The sequence below is a fragment of the Mandrillus leucophaeus genome, unplaced genomic scaffold (assembly GCF_000951045.1).
Source record: "Mandrillus leucophaeus isolate KB7577 unplaced genomic scaffold, Mleu.le_1.0 Scaffold278, whole genome shotgun sequence".
Lineage (NCBI taxonomy): Eukaryota > Metazoa > Chordata > Mammalia > Primates > Cercopithecidae > Mandrillus > Mandrillus leucophaeus.
In genome coordinates, this window is record NW_012102898.1 from 1,678,488 (window position 1) to 1,679,441 (window position 954).

Genomic DNA, 954 nt, shown 5'->3' on the forward strand with positions numbered 1-954 from the left:
TTAAACCCCTTCACACACACAAACTTTGTTACTGCTGCCAAAGTTTACATCTATTTTGTGTATTAATCAACATATTTTAGTGTTTAATATTTTGTTAATTATTATAAACTACATAATTAAATTATTATAGTGATTAATATTATTATATTTTACTTCCCCTTCATATCTTTCATATCTGAAAGACAGTTTTGCTGGTACAGCATTCTGGTTGACAGGTTTTTTTTTTTTCCACCAGTTTGAATATATTATTCTACTCCCTTCATGTCTGCAAAGTTTCTATTGAAAAAAATCTGATAGTCTTAAGGCAGATCTTTTATACATAATGGGTCACTTTTCTCTTTCTTCTGTCAAAATTCTTTGTCTTTGACTTTGACAATTTGTTTATAATTTGTTTCAGTACAGAGATTTCTTTGGAATCCTTTTATGTGAGACCCACTTGGCATCCTGAATCTGAATTTCTATTTTCCTCCAAATTTGGAAAGCGTTAAGCCATTATTTGTTTGAATCAACTATCTTGTCCTTTCTATTTTCCTGTCTGAGGCTTACATAATGAGTGTGTAAGTTTACTAGGTGGTGTTCTGTAAGTCCCTAAAGCTTTCGTTCTTTATTTTTTTGGCTTCTTTGAGTGGATAAGTTCTAACGACCTTCCTTCAAGTTTGCTGATTCTTTCTTTTACTTGATTCAGTGCTGTTGAACCCTTCTAGTGCATCTTTCAGTTTGTTACAGAATTTTTTACCTTCAAGCTATCTGTTTGGTACTTTTTATTTTTTTAAATTTTCTTAATTCTAATTTTTTTATTATACTTTAAGTTCTAGGGTACATGTGCACAACGTGCAGGTTTGTTACATATGTATACGTGTGCCATGTTGGTGTGCTGCACCCATTGACTCATCATTTACATTAGGTATATCTCCTAATGCTATCCCTCCCCACGACAGGCTCTGGTGTGTGATG